The sequence below is a fragment of the Elephas maximus genome, chromosome 18 (assembly GCF_024166365.1).
Source record: "Elephas maximus indicus isolate mEleMax1 chromosome 18, mEleMax1 primary haplotype, whole genome shotgun sequence".
NCBI classification, from domain to species: domain Eukaryota; kingdom Metazoa; phylum Chordata; class Mammalia; order Proboscidea; family Elephantidae; genus Elephas; species Elephas maximus.
Window position 1 is genome coordinate 83,635,260 of NC_064836.1, and position 15,925 is coordinate 83,651,184.

The following is a 15,925-nucleotide window of genomic DNA, read 5'->3' on the forward strand; positions in this document are numbered from 1 at the left end:
GATGAAATCTCATTGAAGTTTTGATTTGCATTTCTCTAATGATTAACGACTGTGAGCAGTTCCTCATGTATTTGTTAGCAGCCTGAGTGTCTTCTTTAGTGAAATGCCTGTTCATTATCCTTTGCCCATTTTTTAACGGGGTTATTTGTCTTTTTGTGGTTGAGTTTTTGCAGTATCATGTAGATTTTAGAGATTAGACACTGATTGGAAATGTCATAGCTAAAAACTTTTTCCCAGACTGTAGGTAGGCTTTGTACTCTTTTGGTGAAGTCTTTGGATGAGCATAGGTGTTTGATTTTTAGAAGCTCCCAGTTATCTGGTTTCTCTTCTACATTGTTAGTAATGTTTTGTATACTACTTATGCCATGTATTAGGGCTTCTAGGGTTGTTCCTATTTTTTCTTCCATGATCTTTACAGTTTTAGATTTTATATTTATGTCTTTGATCCATTTTGAGTTACTTTTTGTGCATGGTGTGAGGTATGGGTCTTGTTTCATTTATTTGCAGATTGATATCAAGTTATGCCAGCACCATTTGTTAAAAAGACTGTCTTTTCCCCATTTAACTGACTTTGGGCCTTTGTCAAATATCAGCCACTGATATGTGGATGGATTTATGTCTGAATTCTCAATTCTGTTCCACTGGTCTATTTATCTGTTGTTGTACCAGTACCAGGCTGTTTTGACTACTGTGGTGGTGTAATAGGTCCTAAAATCGGGTAGAGTGAGGCCTCCCACTTTGTTCTTGTTTTTCAGTAATGCTTTACTTATCAGAGATATCTTGCCCCTTCATATGAAGTTGGAACTTTGATACTCCATCTCATTAAAAAATGTCATCGAATTTGGATTGGAAATGCACTGTACCTATAGATGGCTTCTGGTAGAATAGATATTTTTACAATGTTGAGTCTTCCTATCCATGAGCAAGGTATGTTTTTCCACTTACATAGGTCTCTTGGTTTCTTGCAGTACTGTCTTGTAATTTTCTTTGTATAGGTCTTTTACATCTCCGGTAAGATTTATTCCTAAGTATTTCATCTTCTTGGGGCTACTGTAAATGGTATTGATTTGTTGATTTCCTTCTCAATCTTCTTTTAGTTGGTGTAGAGGAATCCAACTGGTTTTTGTATGTTTATCTTGTACCCTGATAATCTGCTGAACTCTTCTATTAGTTTCAGTAGATTCCTTGAGGATTTGTTAGCGTTTTCTGTGTATAAGATCATGTCATCTGCAAATAGAGATAATTTTACTTCTTCCTTGCCAATCTGGATGCCCTTTATTTCTTTATCTAGCCTAATTGCTCTGGCTAGCACCTCCAACACAACGTTGAATAAGAGTGGTGATAAAGGGCATCCTTGTCTGGTTCCCATTCTCAAGGGGAACGCTTTCAGAATCTGTCCATTTAGGATGACTTTGGCTGTTGGCTTTGTATAAATGCCCTTTAGTATGTTGAGGAATTTTCCTTCTATTCCTGTTTTACTGAGAGTTTTTATCATGAATGGATGGTGAACTTTGACAGATGCCTTTTCTGCATCAGTTGATAGAATCATATGGTTCTTGTGTTTTATTTATATGATAAAAAAAATTTTTTTTTATTACATTAATTGTTTTTCTAATGTTGAACCATCCCTGAATACCTGGCATGAATTCCACTTGGTCATGGTGAATTTTTTTTTTTTTTTGATATGTTATTCAATTTTATTGGCTAGAATTTTGTTGAAGATTTTTGCACCTAGGTTCATGAGGGATATAGGTCTATAATTTTCCTTTCTTGTGGTTTCTTTACCTGGTTTTGGTATCAGGGATATGCTGGCTTCATAGGATGAGTTTGGGAGTATTCCATCCTTTTCTATGCTCTGAAATACCTTTAGTAGTATTGGTGTTAACTTGTCTCTGAAAATTTGGTAGAACTCTGTAGTGAAGCCATCAGGGCCAGGGCTTTTTTTCTGTTGGGAGTTTTTTGATAACCTTTCGATTTCTTCTTCTGTTATGGGCCTATTTAGTTGTTTTTTTTTTTTTACCTCTGCGTTAGTTTAGGTAGGTAGTGTGTTTCTAGGAATTCATCCATTTCTTCTAGGTTTTCAAATTTGTTAGAGTATATTTTTCATGGTAATCTGATATGATTCTTTTAATTTCAGTTGGGTCTGTTGTGATATCACCCATCTCATTTCTTATTCGGGTTATTTTCTTCCTTTCCTGTTTTTCTTTTGTCTCTCTGGCCAATAGTTTATTAATTTTGTTAATTTTATCAAAGAATCTGCTTTTGGTCTTGTTAATTCTTTCAACCACTTTCCTGTTCTCTATTTCACGTAATTCTGCTCTAATTTTTATTATTTGCATTCTTCTGGTGCCTGAGGGTTTCTTTTGTTGCTCTCTTTCTATCTGTTCAAGTTGTAGGGATAGTTGTTTGATTTTGGCCCTTTCTTCTTTTTGGATGTGTGCATTTATTGATATAAATTGACCTCTGAGCACTGCTTTAGCCACGTCGAACAGGTTCTGATAGGAAGTGTTTTCATTCTCAGTGGATTCTATGAATTCTTTATTCCATCCTTAATGTCTTCTATAACCCAGTCATTTTTGAGCAGGGTATTGTTCAGTTTCCAAGTGTTTGATTTCTTTTCCCTGCTTTTTCTGTTATTGATTTCTACTTTTATGGCTGTATGGTCAGGGAAGATGCTTTGTAATATTTCGATGCTTTGGATTCTGCTAAAGCTTGCTTTATGACCTAATATGTGGCCTATTCTAGAGAATGTTCCATGTGTACTAGAAAAGAAAGTATACTTTGCAGCTGTTGGGTGGAGTATTCTGTACATATCTATGAGATCAAGTTGGTTGATTGTGGCATTTAGATCTATAGTGTCTTTATTCAGCTTCTTACTGGATGTCCTGTGCTTCACCAAAAGTGGTGTGTTGAAGTCTCCTACTGTAATTGTGGAGCTGTCTATCTCACTTTTCAGTGCTGTTACAGTTTGTTTTACACATCTTGCAGCCCTGTCATTGGGTGCATAAATATTAAATATGGTTATACCCTCCTGGTAAATTGTGCCTTTAATCATTATATAGTGTCCTTCCTTATCCTTTGCAGTGGATTTAACTTTAAAGCTTATTTTTTCAGAAATTAATATTGCCACTTAATTACTGGAGCCTTTGAAGCACTAATGTCCTGTTACCAGATGGTTAGAGCTGTTACCAGATGTATAAGCCTACGAGTCCATTCACTATTCTTGTATAGCTTCAGCTCAGGTGTCCTGATAGTCCGTTACCTAGTGCGTGGTGTAAGCCCTCACCTACTATCTTAGAGGAGTAGTGGTGTTGGTTGTATGTGCTGGTTTCTGGTAGTGGTAGGGACTCACAGCCTGAGGAGGGCAGGGTGCTGACAGCCTTCCCCCAGCATCAGTGAGGAAGGAGCATTTCTGTTCTTTAGAGTGCTCTGGTAGGTGGGCTCTATAGCTGTACCTTAGGCACCCAGTGCTTATACCTGTAAAGACTGGTAGACACCACTACCCTCAGACCCCTTTCATGGGCGGCTAGGTGGGGTGGATGGAGCCTCACCCCTCAGGTCCCTGCTATGTTTAGGTGAGGGCTCTGCTTAATAGGCAGAGCGGTATCAGACCTCCAAAACCTGCCTCTCCACCACACTGCTGAAACAATTACAGTCAGACCTCTAATAGATTTGCCCTTGCATTATCATAGCCACCTGGTTCCATGTAGTGGTGTGAAAGCTAAAGTCTGTGGATTGCTTATGCCTGGACTGGAGCCACTGCTGCTCTGAGCTTCCAGTTTAGGGACGTTGTGAAAGTATTTTCCCCCCATTTGTTATTTACTCTTTCTCCCAGGCCAGGAGAATGGGTCAGAGAGGGCGTAGCACATTCTATCTCAGGCCTGGGGAATTTAACTGCTAATGAAGTTGGCTGGGGTAGAGGGTGGAGGGATCAGATAGATAGGAGAGAGTACTTTCAGAAGTAGGAGCTACTAGATCCGTGGGGTAAGCTAGACAAAATCACTTATCTTGGGTCAAGAGCACTGTTTCATCTTAGATACCAGAGGCATGTGTAGCCTGTGTGTGCTGACTGGGTTCTGACTGAGATTGCCCCAGGAGGTTAGGGCTGCATCCCACACTTGCCTTCTTTAGCTGAAGCAGCTTTGTCCTAAATCTCACAGCCAGATCCAGAGCCATCACACCAGGGGGTCAGGATGCCGTCACTTCCTTTGCCTTTTTTCACTGAAGCAGCCACTTCCTGAACTCCGAGGCCAGCCACGCTGTAGACACACCACAGGGTCAGGGGTGCGCCACTTTGCTTGCCTTCTTTTGCTGAATCTGCCGTGTCTCAGGAAACTATCATCAGCCCCGCCACATTCGTGCTAAAGAATGGCACCAAGGAATCGGAGCTGAGGCATGGCGTGAGCTCGGCAACTCATTGCTGCTTCTGCACTGTCTCTAGCTCTCCTGTCACTCAGATTGATTCCTTAGTTCTGTGTTTGATGCTCAGGGTTCATAAGTTGTCATATACGTAATTGATTCACTTGTTTTTTCTGGTCTTTGTTACAAGAGGGTTCAATGGAAGCTTCTGACTAGTTAGCCATCTTGGCCTCACCTTGATATCTCTGGAACACTATCTTTTAGTGAGCCTTGCTGAAGAATATTGGAGCAGAGCTTAACGTGTGTGGGGACCCAGCACATATAAACTGTTTAATTCTTCATTGTTCAGTTGAACACTATACAACCGGAGATCACACAATACTATAAGGACAGTAGCATCTCTCAGATTTAGCCAGATGTTTTCCCTTTGATTGGATATAAATTTACTGAATATTAATAAATGCATTGGGCTCTGAAAGAATGACACAGAAAAAGGCTAGACAAACAGAAATTACAGACTTCAGTCAGCTTTTGGGCTGTTTGGATATTCACAAGGCCCTGTGGATTGTGGTACATGGCTGAGCACTCCAACACCTCCCAGACATTCCTTAAGGGTGACTCATGCAGTGTTAACTATCACTTACTATATGCTTCATTGCTTCCTTTTACTTCTATATAGAAAGCCTGTGGATCTTTGGAAAAAAGTGAGAAATGATTTTCAAAGGAGACTTTAACAAGTGAATGGCACAGAGTTTACACCATGAAGGAAGAAAGGCAATGGGGGAAATAAAGTGTTTACAGAGTCATTTAATTTAGCAACCTAAATAAAGGAGCTATGGGTTGGGCAGCATAAGGTTAACATTTTGCAGGAAGGCTACTATTTTCTTTCAGTCTTCTCTGGAAATGAACTTGAATTATATTCTTCCAGTTACTTCACAAAATGTGGTGTTTGTAAGAAATTACACGTCATTGAGATGTGGTACAGTATTATTGGTATGTGTAATACAATTTGAAATAAAGGAACTTGTATAGAGTTTTCTGCCTAAACTATGACCTAGTCATTCTGATAGGGAAGTCATAGAGATTGAATAGTAAGAGATGTGACAATCCTCTTCTTGTTGACCTATGTATTGGTGAGGTAGTGCACAATGAGCCTGGGCCAAAGTGTTCTTTATACTGTGCATATCTGATCATATCCTTCCGTGTTTCCACTCTACTTACTGGATAGAGTCCAAAGTCCTTAGTATGGCATAACACGCCCTGACATGACTTCTGCCTCTTCCATCCAGCCCCATTCCTCTCTACTTCCTAATGCAGATCCTGGGCTTTGTCCTTCAGAATGCCTACAGTCCCTGCAAGGCTCTGACAGGACATGCTGGGAGGTGGTCCATCTCCTGTCTATCAGGACCCATCCCTTTCCTTTAACATACAGCCCAGGCTTCACCTCCTTTGTGAAGTCCACTGTTTTAACATCATCCCTATAAAATTCTCGTTGCTCCCACAGCTCCTCCAGCTTTTCCAGCGTTGATCCTGTGTAGCAGTCTTGTCTCCTGAAACAGACCATAAGTTCCTGGAAGATAAAAACTGTCGTATCTGCCTTTTTATCTCCTAAAGTATAGCAGTGCTTGAAATAAAATAAGGTAATCATTTTTGTTTTTCTTTTTTTAATTGTTTTAGGTGAAATATCCATGTGTTTTTGAACTTATTTTTAATTGATTCTTCCTTCTTTCCTTCTAAAGGAAATACAGTAGGCAGCCTCTAAGATGGCCCCAAATAAATTCTGCACCCTGTATTCATGCTCTTGTATAATCTCCTTCCCTGAACTGGATTTAGTGGCTCATTTTTAATAAAGGAAATGCAGAAGAGGTAATAGGATGTCACTTTTGAGACTGGGTTACAAAAAGACTCTTGCCTCCTTTTTGGTCACACTCTCTTGCTTTCTCTTTCCTTACTTTCTTTGAGGAAAGCCAGCTGCCATATTGTGAGCTGCCCCCTAGAGATCCACAGAGTAAGGAAGTGAAAGAGGAGTCTGGTTAACAGTCAGGGAGAAAACGAGACCCTCAGCACAGCATCCCACAAGCAACCAAAATTCTGCCAACAACCACGATGTAAGTGAGCTTAGGAGTAATTTATCACCCCAGCTGAGCCTTGAGATAATACTACAGTCCTGGTTTACACACTCACTGCAACCTCATGAGAGGCCTTGAGCCAGAGGCACCCATCTAAGCCATGCCTGAATTCCTGACTCACAAAAACTGTGAGAAAGTGTTTGTTGTTTTAAGCTACTAAATTTTGGGGTAATTGCACAGCAAGAGATAACTAATACAGGGAGCAAAGAGTTGTACTAGATTATAAAACTCTAAATTCCATGGTGTTATGCCATGGGTTGTTTTTGTCCTGCAATGAAATAGCTTATTCTGGGCTTTACTCAGCTTTTCAAAGCATTGTACTTCTTTCTTTAATTCTGTTAATCTCAAAAATATTTATTAAGTACCTGTAACATAGAAAGAACTGTTAAAGTATATGGGAGATACAATAGTGAAAAAAGCAGGGCCAGTTAATGATGGGTTAGCGTACATTGAATTAACCCTCCCACTGATAACAATGATTAAGTCTGGATGAGAAAAATATATATATTTGAAATTATTTGAAAGCATAAGAGAGTGACCAAAAGCAGATGGAAACAGAAAAGGTTCTAACTTTCACACCAAGTAAGAGATCCATGATTATATGCCTCCAAGGAAATCCCTCAGTCACAACAAAGTTTATAGGAAAGCTAGACTCTAAGAAGAAACTTGAAGTCTCATCAGTATAATGGTTGAAGGACAGGCTCCCAAAGTGGCTTCAAATTGTGGATGGAGTAAGATCTTGGAAGAGAGAGAGTTCCAAGGTAGTTGTATCCAGAATATATAATTAATGTCAAAAACTTATGTTTAAAAAGACAAACCACTCAACAACAAAGAGAGAAAAAAAGAAAAAGAAAAAAAAAAAAAGCACCAATGGTAAAAGACTTGAAAGGCACTCAAAACTTACCCCATACAAAATTTTAAAAAAGAAAAGAAAAACATCAAAGCATGCTTGCTCACATGAAGCTTAGGTTTTTAGACTAATGTGATTTTATTTCTAACTGGCTAATTCAGATTCTGAAGTGAAATGTGAGTATGAGAGAATGGACAGAATATAGGGCAGATGTGTAATAAAATGGAGTGGGGTGTAAACAATAGATGTAGTCAACCTCAAAAAGAACAACTGACTTCCAAAAGATAGAGAAGAAGGAATGTTCCCTAATTCATTCTATGAAGCAAACATAACCCTGATACCCAAATAAGACAAAGATACCACAAAAAAGAAAACTACAGGCCAATTTCTCCTATGAATACACATGGAAGAATCCTTAGCAAAATACTAGTGAACAGAATTCAACAGCATATTAAAAGAGTCATAGATCATGATCAAAGTGGGATTTATCCCAGGAATGCAGGGATGGTTCAACATTAGAAAATCAGTCAATGTAACACCACATCAATAGAACAAAGGAAAAGAAACACATGATCATCTCTATGGATGCAAAAAACCATTTGATAAAATCCAACACCCTTTCTTGATGAAAACCTTAAAGAAGATTGGAATAGAAGAAAAATTCCTCATTATGATTTACGGTATATATGAAAAGCCAACAGCCAACATTATACCTAATGGAGAAAGACTGAGAGCTTTCCCACTGAAATCAGGAACAAGACAAGGGTGCCAGCTCTCACTACTTTTATTCAACGTTGTATTAGAAGTTCTAGCCAGAGAAGAAGACAAAAAAGTAATAAAAGCTACCTACACTGGAAAACAAAAAGTAAAATCATCTCTATTCAAGGATGATATGATCCTACATATAGAAATTCCCAAAGAGTCTACAAGATAATTTCCACAGCTAATAGAGTAGTTTAGCAAAGTTGCATGGTACAAGGTCAACAAACAAAATAACTTTCTCACCAGCAGTGAGAAAGCTGAAAGGGAAATTAGGGAAAAAATTCCATTTATAATAGCATCTAAGAGAATAAAATAGGAATAAATCTAAACAGGGGTGTGACGCACTTAAACAATGAAAACCATAAAACACTCATGAAAGAGATTAAAGAAGACTTAAATAAATGAAAAGATGTTCCATGTTCATGGATTGGCAGACTTAATATTGTTAAGATGACAATACTAATCTCAAAGCAATCTATACATTCAGCACAATCCTAATCTAAATTCTAACAGTCTTCTTTACAGAAATAGAAAAACCAATCCTCAGCTTTATATGGAATGACAAGGGACCCTTAATAGCTAAAACAATGTTGAAAGAGAAGAACAAAGTAGGAGGACTCACATTTCCTGATATTAATGTATACTGTAGAGCTACAGTAATCAAAATAGCCGGGTACTGGTATAACAATAGGCACATAGACCAATGGAAAAGAATTAAGAGTCCAGAAATAAACCCACACATCTATGGTCAACTGATTTTTGACAAGGATGCCACATCCATTTGATGGGGAAAAAGAGTCTCTTCAATAAAGGGTGCTGGGAAAATTGGCTTTACACATGCAGAAAAATGAAACAGGGTCCATACTTCACATATACATAAATACAAATTCAAAATGGATTAAGTAGCTAAATGTGCAAACTAAAACCATAAAATTCTTAGAAGAACAAGCAGAGGCAATACTGTCAGGCCTAGTTTTCAAGAATGGATTATCTGATATAATAACAAAAGCACAAACAGCAAAAGACAGAATAAATACATGGGACCTCATAAAAACTAAAAACTTTTGTTCATCAAAAGACTTTATCAAAAAAGTGAAAAGACAAGCTATCGAGCAGGAGAATGTCTTTGGAAACCATATATACAAGAATCTAGCAACCAAAATATATAAATAAATTCTATAACTTAACAATAAAAGACAAGTAACCCAATCATAAAATCGGCAAAAGACTTGAATAGATATTTCACCAAAGAGGACATTTAAATAGCCACCAAACACACGAAAAGATGCTCAGTATCCTTAGCCATCAGAGAAATGCAAATCAAAATCACAATGAGATACCATTTCACTCCCACTAGGATGGCTAAGATTAAAAAAAAAAAAAAACAGAAAAGAACAAATGCTGGCAAGGATGTGGGGAAATTGGAACCCTTATCCATTGCTGTGGGAATGCAAAATGGTACAGCTGTTGTGGAAAGCAGTGTGGCAGTTCCTAAAAAAACTAAAACTAGAACTACCGTATGGCCCAGCAATTCCACTTCTGAGTGTATACCCAAAAGACTTGAAAGCAGAGAGTCAAAAAGAGACTTGTGCACCAATGTTCATTGCAGCACTATTCACTATAGCCAAAAGGTGGAAACAACATGCCCATCAACAGGTGAATGGATAAACAAAATGTGGTACCTCACACAGTGGAGTACTCCTCAGACAGTGGAAGTAATGAAGTCTTGTTACATGTCATACTATGGATAGAGCTTGAAGACATTATACTGAGCAAAATAAGCCAATCACAAAAGGACAAATGTTGTGACCTCACTCATACAAAAAGGCAAGAAAGGCAAATACACAGAGACAAAGCTTATTAGTGGTTACCAGGGGCAGGAAGTAGGGGGAAAAGGAGGGTTAATGGTGATGGAAAAATCACATTGATTAAGGAAGGTTGCATAAATTGTTATTGTAATTGCTGTCAAGAAGCTGTACACCAGTAAAAAGCTGAATTGGCAAAAGTTGTACGATAGATACCTTTACAATGACCAAAAAAAAAAAAAAAAAGAGAGAGAGAGAGAGAAACTAGCTGCTGAGGCAGCTTATGTACAACCCCACACGTCATGGAATTTGGTTCCTTGGTTTGGAGGTTTAGAGTCATGATTTCATGAGATATCCCAGTTAATTGGCCTAATAATGTATTCAGTGCTTTTGTTCTACCCCCTAGTTCACTGCATCATATCTGGGGTCTTAAAAGCTTACAAGCAGCCACCCAAGGCACAAAAATTGATCTCCATTCACCTGGAGCAACAGAGGAAGAAGGAGAGTCGGAAATGGGAGGAGGATATGAAACATGTGGCTAATTGCCTCCATGAACAACTTCCTCCTTTGCCATGAGACCAGAAGAACTGAATGGTGCTAGGCTACCATTACTGAGCATTTTGATAAAAGATTCCATAGAAAAATCCTGATCAAAAGGTGGAAAATGTAGAACAGAATTTCAAATTTTCATGAACTCTAGACTTCCTGGAGCCATGGAGGCTGGATGAACCCCTGAAACTATTACCCTGAGATAATCCTTAAACCTTAAACCAAAAATATCCCTTGAAGCCATCTCAAAACCAAACAAGAGTTTAGCTTAGCTAGTTAAAAAACAAAAAAGGCCTGCCTTGAGAATTATACTCTTTTAAGAACTATCTATATGGGATCAAATTGACAACAGCAATTCAAAAGATTAGATAGCAGCTTTGGGGGCAGTGAGTTTATGTTAATGAGCAAGAAACAACTCAGAAAAGGAGGGTAAAAATGCTTGCACGACTCGAAGAATGTAATCAATGTCACTAAATTGTACTTGTAGAAACTTTGAAATGGTGTATTTTTTCTGTGTATATTACCAACAACAACAGAATAAATAAAACTTAGGAAAAAAAAAAAGAACAATTGAAATACTTAGCTGGGAGCTTACCTCTATGTGATACTGCCTGGCTCTAGTAAGTGAAACTCTTTTCACAAAGTTTGGATCACAGTAGTCCAGCTTCCTGTAGATTTGACTCCCTGACTTGGGCTTAGTCTTACAGACAAGAAAGTTGATTACCTGCCTTTCCCAAATGGGTGTCTTCAGTGTCACACCAAGGCTGGAGGTGCTGGGAAGATCAGCCCAGTAGGGAGGAGTATTTTATCATGGAAATTGTTTAGATTCACTAACACGTGAAGCTAATAACAGCAGATAAACTTTCAGTCGATTTTATTATTTCTTTTAAATTCTCTACCAAAGTATACATCCCTTATTGCCTGCACTGGGGAGGACTGTTCTCCTGCCCCTTCTTCTTTGGTACAGCATTGGATGTCTTCATTTAGTGTTTGTTGTTTTTAGCTGCCTCTGAGTTGACTCCAACTCATGGCGATCTTATGTACAACAGGATGATACGTTGCCCAGTCCTGTGTCATCCTCGCAATTGCTGGCATGTTCCAGTCCATCACTGCAGCTACTGTGCAAATCCATCTCATCTGGGGTCTCCCATGTTTGCCCTCTACCTTACCAAATGTGATATCCTCCTCTGGAAATTAATCCCTCTTGATGATGTATCCAAAGCAAACAGTTAGACAATGTTCTTTCCATTTGTTAGCCCAGGGAAACTGAAAGATAGAAATAATTCTGTACTTATGCACTGCATTCTCCCAAATCCCTAACAATTCTAGGTTCTTTCCTCTACCTTCCTCCATCAGCGCAATGGAAAAAAAGCTAAACTGAGGCTCAAGAAACCCTGGAGTTATAACTCTTATCTCTGCCACATAATCACATGTGTTAAATGAGACAAGTCTACGGAACCGAGATCTCACTCTCCTTTGAAATTTAAATAAAATTTCTCAAGATTTCACTAACCTACAATTTTGTGATTTTTATAAATTCCTAAGGACTTAGTTCTAATAATTACATCTGGCTGAGATGCTGCTTCTCCTCACTTCCTTATTTCAGTATCTTCTTTTCTCCCAAAGTTGTTCTCTTTGCTCTCTTCCCTCCGACATAGGTGTGGAACCCAGCATCCTTTCCTAGATATCACCAAACCCTCTCACAGCAATTAAGTGCAGGGAAGACTCTGCTAAAAGTCCAATAATGTACAGAATTAAAACTGAATATTAGACCCCTCTGTTTTTTTTTATTTTTTTATTTTTAAGTCCCTCAGGCGACTTCACCATGGGTTTGATCGGCAATATTTTCCTCTTCAGATTCCAGCCCCAGATTCTCTCTGTTTCTCAAACCCTTTCCTGGTAAGTCCCCTTCCTTGTGTTTCTGAACAGGAGTTCATATACTCTGGGTCTGAAATCTAAATAGCCCAGAAAAACGGGTAGACACTAGACATTTCCTTTTGTCTTTTCTCTTTCCCCCACTGCGCTCTGAAGTAAAAACGATGAAGATTTGTTTGCCCATCGATATGATCTTCATCACCCTTCAGAAGAAAAAAGCTATTAAAATATTAGTTTTCTTTTCAAATATGTTTTCCCTATAACGTATAAAAAAAATAGCACATAAAAGGTATCTAATTAATTTTTCTTTTCTTTCTTTCTTTAATAAATATTGGACATTTCCCTTGGCTTTGGTACCCATCTTAAAAAACATTCAACATCATTTGAGCCCACATTACGTACCAGGACAAATAACAGACCGATGAATAATTCAACATCTTCATTCAAGCTATCTATTTCTCACATAACAACTATTAATTTTATATACAGATAAATACAACAGTGCTTAGAGTGTTAGTTTATGCTTATCTGTGTTTCTTTGGGTGTGTTTTCTGGAATATTCTACCACCACTAGCACCTCCTCTGCAAGTGAAAACCCTCTCCATCTTCAAGATTCAAGTCTAATATTATTTTCTCCATCAAAATTGTGATCTTCCATTTTAAAGATTTGTTCCTGAACTTCCTTAGCATTTTATACTTTTCTTATGTACTTCCACGTATAATCATTTATTTTAACTCTATAAAATCTTGTACTTCCTGTTAGACTATGAGCCATTTGAGGTAAGGGTCTTCATTGGACCCCTTTTGCACACCCCATGGTGTATGCTATAATGCCTGCTGCTTATGAACACTCAACAAATATTAATATAAAGCCTGCATTCAGTAGACATGTTTCCCTGCTAAAAAGCTGAGAATCTTTTCTGATTCTGTATTTATTTCCTGCATTGTTTGACATCAGATTTTATGTTGTTTATTTTTTCATAGTATATTTAAAATTCTACTCTTCTCCTTCTTCATCAATAAAGTCATATTTTTAGTTCTTTCCTGTCCTGTATATGTGACCTTACAGTGAAGAATTAATTTCATCCAAAGAATTTTGCCTTTGCCTCCAGTCCCGGGAAGTAACCTATAAATCCTCGTACTTTTCTGAGAGATTGGAGGGTCTTTGTTATTCATACGGGGCCCTAGGCTACACCTGAGAGTTTCTGCTAATGGGGTGACTCATGATGGGGCTAACTATATGGAAAGATTTATCACCTGGTATCAGCCTGACCTCCAGGAAGGGCAGGAGGACTGAAGATTAAGTTCAATCATGTGGCCAATGATTCAATCAAGATTCCCTATGTAAAACCCCAATAAAAACTCTGGACATAAAAATTTGGGTGAGCTTTCCCGATAGACAGTAATTGATGTATTGAAGGATGATACATCCAGACTCCATGGGCAATGACAAAGAAGCTTCATGTCTGGGATACTCTCAGACCTTGCCCTGTGTGTCTCTTCTTTTGTATTCTTTTTGCTATAATAAAAATATATAATTAAAGCTGTATATAGATGTATTCATATGTGTCCTCATGTATTCATAAGTGCAGTGATTTCCTGAGTTCTGTGAGCTGTTCTAATGAATTGTCAAACCTGAGGGGGCAGTGGGAATCCAGATATTTGTAGCTAGTTGGTCAGACTTTCAGGTGCCCCTGGGAACCCTGGAACTTGCTGTTGGTGTTGGCAGGCTTATAGAGGACTGTGCCTTTGACCTGTGAAATATCACTTAACTCCTGGTAGTTAGAGTCAGAAGAAGAATTGCACATTGAGATGATCTTAAAAATATTTTCTAAAAGTGCATATTAGATTTTGTGGCCAAAATTGTTTTTCCTTTGCTGTCTTAAAAATCCTCAACTACCTCTTTTATCATCAAAAAGAGCATTTCAAGATCTATCCTGAAGTACATCACTGTCAGTGATAGGATAATATTCATATGTCTACAAGGAAGACCAGTTAATACGGCTATTGTTCAAATTTATGTACTAACCACCAAGGCCAAAGATGAAGAAATTGAAGATTTTTACCAACTTCTGCAGTCTAAAATAGATCAAACATGCAATCAGGATGCATTGATAATTACTGGTGATTGGAATGTGAAAGTTGGAAGCAAAGAAGAAGAATCTGTAGTTGGAAAATATGACCTTGGGGATAGAAAGGATGCCAGAGACCACATGATAGGATTTTGCAAAACCAAAGACATCTTTATTGCAAATACCTTTTTCACCAATAGAAATGGCAACTCTACATGTAGACCTCACCAGATGGAATATACAGGAATCAAACCGACTACATCTGTGGAAAGAGACAGTGGGAACGCTCAATATCATCAGTCAGAACAAGGCCAGAGACCAACTGTGGAACAGACTATCTAATTGCTCATATGCAAGTTCTAGTTGAAATTGAAGAAAATTAGAACAAATTCACAAGAGCCAACTTACAAACTTAAGTATATCCCATCTGAATTGAGAGACCATCTGAAGAATAGATTTGGCACGCTGAACACTAATGACCAAAGACCAGGTGAGTTGTGGAATGACATCAAGGACACCATACATAAAGAAAGAGGTTATTAAAAAGACAGAAAAGAAAGAAAAGACCAAAATGGATGTCTTTAACACTAAGTAGCTAAAGCAAATGGAAGAAATGATGAAGTCAAAGAGCTGAACACAAGATTTCAGAGGGCAGCTCAAGAAGCAAAAGTAAAGTATTATAATGACATGTGCAAAGACCTGGAGATAGAAAACCAAAAGGGAAGAACACACTTGGCACTTCTCGAGCTGAAAGAACTGAAGAAAAATTCAGGCCTCGAGTTGCAATATTGAAGGATTCTATGGGGAAAATATTAAACAACACCCAAAACACCCACTGCCATCGGGTCAATTAATGCATTAAATGACACAGGAAGCATCAAAAGAAGATGGAAGGAATATACTGAGGCACTATACCAAAGAGAACTGGTTGATGTTCAACCATTTCATGAGGTAGCATATGATCAGGAACCAATGGAACTCAAGGAACAAGTCCAAGCTGCACTGAAGGAATTGGTGAAAAACAAGGCCCCAGGAACTGACGGAATGCCAACTGAGATGTTTCAACAAACAGATGCAGTGCTTGAAGTACTCGGTTGTCTACGCCAAGAAATTTGGAAGACAGTTACCTGTCCAACCGAATGGAAGAGATTCATATTTATGCCTATTCCAAAGAAACATGATCTTAACTAATGTGGAAATTATCAAACAATATCATTAATATCACACACAGGTAAAATTTTGTTGAAGATCATTCAAAAGTGGCTGTAGCAGTGTATCAACAGGGAACTGCCAGAAATTCAAGTTGGATTCAGAAGAGGACATGGAACCGGGGATATCACTGCTGATATCAGATGGATCCTGGCTGAAAGCAGAGAAAATCAGAAAGATGTTTACCTGTGTTTTATTGATTATGCAAAGGCATTCGACTGTGTGGATCATAAGAAATTATGGATAACATTGTGAAGAATGGGAATTCCAGAACACTTAACTGTGCTCATGAGGAAGCTTTACATAGATCAAGAG